This window comes from Solanum dulcamara, chromosome 4 (assembly GCF_947179165.1).
Source record: "Solanum dulcamara chromosome 4, daSolDulc1.2, whole genome shotgun sequence".
NCBI lineage: Eukaryota > Viridiplantae > Streptophyta > Magnoliopsida > Solanales > Solanaceae > Solanum > Solanum dulcamara.
The window spans coordinates 32,626,935-32,635,200 of NC_077240.1; the positions used below are offsets into that span (position 1 = coordinate 32,626,935).

Sequence of the window (8,266 nt, forward strand, 5' to 3'; positions counted from 1 at the left end):
TGACATTTTCTTATTGGATGAAATAAAAATCCACCTCCACTAATTTATTCTCATAATTGATCAAAGCCAAAAATAATATACCTCTTCAAGATCCCCCCCCCCCTCATTTTTTTTTAAAAAAGCTACATTGAGAAACAAGACTAGGTTTTTTTATCCGATTAATCAGAAAAAAAAACTAGTTTTTTTTTAGTTTTTGGCTTGATTTTTCTTTACTGTTTAATAATACTATTTTTTTAACAATAAGTATAAATAAAATAACTAAAAAATTTAGTTATACATATAACTAAATTATTTTCTAGTTATTACAAGATAGTAAAAAAAATATTTTAAACTAAATTATTTATTACAAGATAGTTAAAAATAAATAATTTTTTTTCTATTACAAGATATTTTTACATAGTTATTGTAAAACTATCTTGTAATAATAGATATAACTAAAAGATATTTTAAATAAGTTTTCAATTTGTTTTCATAATTTATCCAAACCAAAACACAATATACATGCTTGATGACCATAAAAAATTAAATTAAAAAAAACTACAACAAATAAAAAAATATTTTAAAAATATTTTTCCCCATAATTTATCCAAATCAAAACAATATCCCTCTTCCTTATCCAAAACAAATTTTTTTTAAAAAAAAAGAAGAAAAAGCAACAGCAATAAAAAATCTATTAGATTTTAAAAAAAAAAAAAATTGGGATCTTGAAGAGGTATATTGCTTTTGGCTTAGATAAATTATGAATTTTTTTTAGTGAAGGTGGATTTTTATTTCATCTAATAAGAAAATGACACATGATAAATATTTTTAAAACATAAAAAATAAAAAGAGGGTTGTTAGTTTCAAGGGTTATAGTTAGCCAAAAAGGTGGATGGAAGGGTAATTTTAGACCAAAAAAATGAGTAGAAGGGTATTTTTAGATCAAAAGATAGATAAAGGGTATTTTAAAACCTTTTCCTATAGTTCAAAGATATTTTTGGTCATTTTCCGCAAATTTGATAATAAAGTGTCTTCTTCTCTCTCCATAGTTCTTTTAAATAATACTAGTTAAAAAATCCGCGCTTTGCACGGTCAATCATTTATTTTTATAAATCTAATTTTGAAGGAAGAGTTTTGTAATATCAAAGTAAAAGAAAAATTATATAGTTCAAGGCGAAAAAGTTTAAAATCAAATAAATAAAGTATATACGATAAAATTATATAAGAAAATGCAAATAAAACACTACAAAGTACTTATTAATTATCAAGATTATTAATCTCTATAGTTCTAATAATAGAAAAAAATAGTTGACATGCTTAATTAACCATTTTCGTATATATCAACTAACCAAAAAAAAATTGACGTTAAAGTCAATTCGACTCTAGGTATAACTCTTAATGGGTATCTAGTTGTAGGCAATTTTTTTTAAAATCATATTTTTGATATAATTCTAAACAAATAAGCAATTACCATCGTACAACAACATATTGCATATTTTTTTCATCGTATTTCATCTTCTCCTTCTCTTCTTTCCCTCCCTGCCAAGCTTGGTTAAATACCATTATATTGAATCTGATGCATAACTAGAAAAAATATAAACATAAAAATATATAATAGAAAAAATTGTATAAATCCAAATAGAAAAGCCATTGCAATATACGTTTTGATAATATCAGTGATATCGAGGAATTACCCTCTCAATCAGGGAAGAAAAAGTTAACAAATAATATGTGAATTCCTCTTGAATTTCTTTGATCATATTTAAATGTTATTCACAAATAATATTAGCTATTATAAATAATATTAATACTTATTGACGATTGTTTGTAAATATAATGATATTCATAATTGAGGCTTTTGTTCAGTTTTTTCAACCGTTTGCTCTTATTTAAATGTTGTTCATAAAAAATAAATTATATTTTTAATTAATTTTACTAATAACTATAATTTGTTTATTTAGTTGAATATTTACATACTTCAAGACTACCTACCCCATCCCCCAAAAGAGCACAATTAAGACAAATAATTAATACATCTCTCAATATTGTAAAATAAGTTTGGTTGAATGATCATGCACATTTCTCTGAAGTTAAAAAAAAATTATTCTCAAGTGCATATTCGATTATTGATTTTGTCATGATGTTGTACCAATATAGATATTTTCTTCTTATGATATAAATTACATTTCCATCAACAACTTATTTATTTCTAATGTAGTCTATCATTACGAAATCAAATCCAACAAATAAATCTCTCAATTGATATTCACAAAACTCATACTCAAAAGCAAAACTTTTCAGTTTTTTCTGGAGTTGAACTATGAAAACACGTTTGGACATAAAAATTCGGAATTTAACTTTGAATTCCCGAATAATCAAGAATTTGGTAAACAGAAAAAAATATGTTTACATTTTTTTCACTCTTCAAAATTTAAAAACAACTAAAATTTGTATTTATGGCCAAATATAACTCGATCAATTTTTAAATATTATTTTCACTTTGAAAACAAAAATTATTTATTTATTAATTTCGCAATAAAATATGGCCAAATGCCGAGTTAGTATGCAATTTTGGTATAACAAAAGTAGGGCTGGGCGTTTGGTATTCGGTTCGATATTTTCAAAATTCGAGTTCGATAATTTGGTAATCGGTAATTCAAAGTATATATCAAATACCGAACTTTCAAACTTCGGTTCGGTAATTCGATAATCGGTAGATCAAACTTTGATTCGGTACGGTATTCGGTAATACCATATTGAAGTTGAAGTCCACACAGAATATGATAGTATATCATATTCACAATAGCAATAATAAGAGATGTGAAGATTTTTAATAACAAACTAAACAATGGATCGAATACAAGTATACAATTGAGTCTCAAACTAATTGTAAAAAATATGTACATTATGGCTTATTCAAAATCTCCCAACTTCAATGACGCATATAACCCCAGTGATGAAAATCCCGACATTGCAGAAAGCCAGAAACTGTTTAGAAGCATCACTGTATCCTTTAGGAGCTGACAAAGGGAAGAGTCATACACCACAACCTGATCTTGGAACTAATTAGAGCATCACTGTATCTTTGTCTCTTAGTCAGTATACACAATTTCAGAAAATGTTTCACAAGCACAGAAGCACTTGCATGATTAACTCAACATGAATGATCAACTGTGCTCACTTCAACCCTTAAAAAATCATAGAAAAACAGAACAAAACAGTATATGTATTAACATGTAGCCTTACAAAACTCTATTTTCAGTATTTTGGTACTGAGATTTCATGCAATATCTTGTCTCATTGATTAGGTTTTCGGTATTACCTTATATTTAATAAAAAAAACAAGATAAATAGAAAACAAAATGCTAGAAAACAAAGACAATTGAGATGCAGCAAGAAGGTTAAGAAGGTATAATCAATTTTGGCTTCAAGCTTTTCTATCAATGTACCACTTCTTTATATGATGTCCTCACTTTTCAGAAGTTGATTCAAAAAAATGGATAGCATACAGAATTAAAAAAATGGAGAACATGGATAGCACTTGGTAAAAGAGATTACCTCCCTTGCAACATGACCAATTTCAAAAAAGTCAAAAAGAGAGATTACCTCCTTTGATCTTGTACCTTTCTACATAACTTTTATCTATAATTTAGATTATAATGCTACATTAAATGCATCAATTTTCACCTTGCAACTGAGAGCGACCTTGGTAAAAGCAGACAAATGACAATCTCTTCCAAACTCAACTAACCTGTTCAAAATGCCTCTTCCGACCAAGATCATAACGTCATTTTGGAGTGGTCTTCTTCTCATATGCCTGCAAGTAGAATAACCATTGAATCCAGGATTCACAGAGTGATTCCTAGCACTCTGATGCAAGGGAGACTTCTTTAGCCCGAATATTTTTGAAGGATAAGAGGTAACCTTTCTTTGGTAGGAACTAATTAGGAAATGTACCTGGAGGAAAAAGCAAGACAAAGCTATCAACAGTGTTTTATAACAGTTCCAATTAGTTATCAAGAATCATCCACAACGAGAAAATTCACTTGACCATACTGCCGACAAACATTGAAAGTGAAAGTTAGTGGATTCTACAAAGATTCACAAACCGCTTTCAAAAATGCAGAAACTATGACAAGAACACTCAAGATTTAAATTCCAAGATTTAAGCACATAAACTAGTAGTTATAAGTATATTCTGAACAAGAAAAATAAAGGGTCCATTTTTGGGTTTTGAAGGGTACTTACAGAAAGGGGATCAAAAAGGGACCAAAACACCCACCAAAAACTGTCTTACAATAATGATCTGAATATTCAAGGAATATCATGTCCGGTTCTAAATGCAACTCCTTTACAGTTCCATCCCTTTTTTCCCCAAATCAAATGAAGGATCAAGAAAAATCCCAATTAATCTATTGTATTCCTTCATACTGAATCCTCAAAAACCCAGAAATCAAGACAAAAGTGCAGATTATTTCACTAAAGAGTAGAAAAAATAGCCGCAAGTGATAATTTCAGTAAAGAAAGTTGAGATATAGATGAGTACGCCAAAATCAGATCTCAACCCTTTTAACAACCAAATATCCATTTGAGTCAAGAGCATTTTGCATCTAGGAACTTCTTAATGAATTGAACTCAAAATAGAAAGTTTTAAGAATTCGCAGCAATTATTCATTCGGTAAGACTATTAAAAAAGAGGAGAAAAGAAGAAGGAATACTGGAAGAGAAAGAGGAAGAGAAAAAGCAAAGAGAACTTACCTTAAAGTGAAGCGGTGAAGGTGAAGGCGGCGTGAAGCGGTGGCCGGTGAAAGTGAAGGCGTGAAGCAGATGTGCAGAACTCAGAGAACTCAGAAATGAAGTTAGTGAAGTATTGAGGTGATGACACTGATGAGGTCTTAACTTAAGTTAAGTGTTAGTGTGTTAGGACTTAGGGTTAGATAAGTTAAAGACATTATTGAGCTAGAATTAAATTTTAGCAATGGGCCTATAGCCCTTTATGTTTAAAACCAGTCTTTTAGGTTAGGCGGCCCAACAGATTAATTTTGATATTCGGTATTTACCGAATATCGAACGGTATACTTATAAATACCGAATACCGAAACCGATATATCGAAATGTTAAATTTCGATATCGAATACCGAACTGAATTACCGAATATCGAAATACCGAAATCGCCGATTCGGTTCGGTAATTCAGTTTTCGATATTTTATGTCCACCCCTAAATAAAAGCGTAAATATGGACTCACTCTTTCGACAATTGTCTTTTTTTTTCTGCGATATCCAATAGGAGGGAAAGCAAAAAATTAATTTGATGGGGAAAAAGGGAAATGGGTGAACATGGTAGAATAATAGTAAATGCCTACTCTACTTAATTAAGTATACAAGTTATAAATTAGGGTTGAAAAAAACTTATAAAGGGCAAAGTTTGTTTTGCAAAGATAAAAAACATACATCAAACTTCAAATTTATGTAATCCCTCTCAAAGTTTGATTTGTATTTAATCTTTTAAACTTTCTTATTTCAATTCAAACAACAGATAATTAAAAATTTTCTTTTAGAAAGAATAAGAAAAAGAATATTCCATTAGAAATCATAGATCCATTAAATACTTGAGTAAATCCACATATTCGGATTCTGTTCCTACTTTCATCAAAATACAGCACATGTTGACTAAATGTCTAGTTAGTCAAGCTACCATGGCTAATTAATGGTAGTTAAACTAACTGAACTGGTTAGTTGGTTGTTAGAAACTAACTAAGTAGTTGTTAGTTAGTTAGCAATTCAGTTAGGTGTGTATATGTGCATAATTCACAATTAAGTAGAAATATATATGTACATGTACTAGTCAGCTTAACAAGACATAATTAGATATTTTTCTTTTCTCTCTCTCTAATTCAGATTCCTCTCCTCACTCTCTCTCTATCATTCCTTCTTCTTTCTTCTCTTTTCCTCCATTAATGGACTACTGAGAACCTCCATTAATGGAGTTTTAGCATGGTATCAGAGCTTGTACTATGATCTACGAAGTGCTGCAACCTACTGCTGAGATTGAAAGCCAAGGAGCACTAGAATCGGAAGTCAGCAGCTAAGAAGAAACAACAACAACAAAAAAAGGAGCTCGAAGCTTGAAGAAATGACCATTACAGTTGGATTTGAAGCATGATCTATGGAAACCAACAACCTAACACAAACACCACCACTGAGGCAACTCGATTCAACACTCCAATGATAAATCACAATTATCCGCTCTATCTTCAACCTAGTAATACTCTAGGAAGCTCACTAATCTCCTTGCAACTTACCGGCTCAGAGAATTACGCAATTTGGAATAGGTCCATGCGTATTAGACTGCTAGGTAAGAGTAAATTAGGGTTTGTGGATGGTAGATACCCTAAGTCAAAATTTCCTTCTGAATACTTTGATATTTGGGAAAAATGCAACGCCGTAGTTTTATCCTGGATTATGAACTCTATTAGACCATGCCTACTTAGTAGTGTAGTATATAGTGATGATGCTCATAAAGTGTGGTGTGATTTAAAAGAGAGGTTTGATAAGATAAATGGAGCACATATGTTTCATCTTCATAAGGAGATTCACAGCTTAAGCCAAGGAACACTGTCAGTGACTGATTATTATACCACACTTAAGAGTCTGTGGAATAAGTTCGACTCCATCATGCCTGGTCCAGGATGTGCCTATGATGAATCTAAAAAATTCGAAGAACATTGTGAGTATCAAAGGCTACTTCAGTTCCTAATGGGATTGAATGAATCTTACTCAGCTGCTCGAGGACAAATTCTGCTTCAAACTCCTACTCCAAATCTAAACAAAGCCTTTTTACTCATCTTAGATCATGAAAGTCAGAAAAATCTAGTCCATACCAGTTCAGATGTCTCTCTTCACATGACTATTGAAAGTGCAACCCTATTCAGTCAGAAAGCATATACGCATGGAAGTGGAAACTTTGGACATCAACAAGGAAGTGGTGATGGTCATCCAAACAGAGGACACTATGATCCTCAATACAAGCCACAGTCTCAGAAGCCTCAGAAAGTTGTATGTGAAGTATATGGATATAGGGGACATACTAAGGAGCAATGCTTCAAGGTTATCCTATGGGGTGGAGATTAAAGAAGAAAGGTGGAGGCACAAGCTCTTATGCCAATCAAGTTGAAGTCTCTCAATCTACTAACAATGTCCTGTCCACTCTGAATCCTTCAGCTCCACCAACATCAACCTTTTTCACACAAGATCAGTATCAATAAATCATCCAGATACTGGCAAAAGAAAGTGAGAATGCAGGGGAGTGCTCAGCTAAAGCAGCTACTGCAAGTAGTACCTTATCTACCTTAGTCTCCAAATATATGCCTATGGACTGGATAATTGATACTAGAGCCATAGATCATATGACAGCTAGTCTTGATGTGCTTGATGCAGTTCAACCTATACCTAGCCCTGAGAGAAAAGAAGTTCACCTCCCTACTGGTAATGTAGTATCAGTCTCACACACTAGGAGAACTAAAGTACTTGGTAGTCAAAGTATTAGTAATGTATTGTTTGTTCCAGACTTCAAGTGTAACTTACTTTCTGTGTCAAAACTTACCAAAGAGCTTCAATGTATGACAACTTTCTTTCCTGATTTCTATATTTTTTAGGATCTCTCAAATGGACTGGTCAGGGGGATTGGTAGAGAAGATCAAGGTCTCTACATCCTCAAGGAAAATCTCATCAACTCAGTCCCAGCCTTTCTTCCTTCTGCACACTCAACAAATACTTCCTCTGCTCCAATAAGTCAAGCTGAATCTGACTCCTTGTGGCATAGAAGATTAGGTCATGCCCCAGCAGACATAATAAATAAGTCCACTGGTCTTGATATAGTTCATACCACTATACATTTACCTTGAACTGTCTGCCCCTTAGCTACCTTTTCTAACTAGCTCTTATGCTTCTACATCAGTGTTTGAGCTGGTTCATTGTGATATTTGGGGCCCTTACAGAGTACCCACTCATTCTGGAATGAAATACTTTATTACCATAGTTGATGATTTTTCCAAGTTTACTTGGTTGTTTCTTATTTCTTCCAAAGCTGATACTATAGTGGTGTTGAGAAAGTTCTTTTCACAAGTTCATAATCTTTTCTCTACCACTGCTAAAACTTTCATGACTGATAATGGTAATGAGTTTTTTAGCCATGACTTCCAATCTCTACTTTCTAATCTTGGTGTCCTTCATCAGAGTACATGTGTCTACACTCCTCAATAAAATAGGGTTGCATAAAGGAAGCAT

The 8,266-nt window shown here is 32.0% G+C and overlaps 1 long non-coding RNA gene across 1 annotated transcript; it reads right to left on the bottom strand.

Moving 5' to 3' along the window:
- Positions 1 to 2,788: 2,788 nt before the first annotated feature.
- On the bottom strand, positions 2,789 to 4,889 carry LOC129884952 (uncharacterized). Its single transcript, XR_008766008.1, has 2 exons — positions 4,738 to 4,889; positions 2,789 to 3,936 (listed from the first exon to the last, which is right to left on the bottom strand). It is a non-coding gene; the product is annotated as an uncharacterized LOC129884952 (long non-coding RNA).
- Between the last annotated feature and the right edge of the window lie 3,377 nt (positions 4,890 to 8,266).